This window comes from Eimeria mitis, genomic scaffold (genome assembly GCF_000499745.2).
Source record: "Eimeria mitis Houghton genomic scaffold, Emh_scaff744, whole genome shotgun sequence".
NCBI lineage: Eukaryota > Apicomplexa > Conoidasida > Eucoccidiorida > Eimeriidae > Eimeria > Eimeria mitis.
The window spans coordinates 15,268-15,490 of NW_013575433.1; positions in this window are offsets into that span (position 1 = coordinate 15,268).

Here is a 223-nt window from a genome sequence, read left to right on the forward strand (position 1 = left end):
GGTGCTGTAGATCACCGCGCATTTCTGAAGGCGATCGACAGTCTCAAGCGTGGGTTAATAACTGAGTTCTCCCACTCTACACTCTGGTGAATCTGCCGCCGCATTGAGGAGATTCTCTGTTGAGCGTCCATATCGTAGCATAATGTTGACTTCGCAGGATGAGTCATTGATTTTTGACGTCAGGGAACTCTTGCCTGTGCAGGCGTGGGCCTACTAAACACGC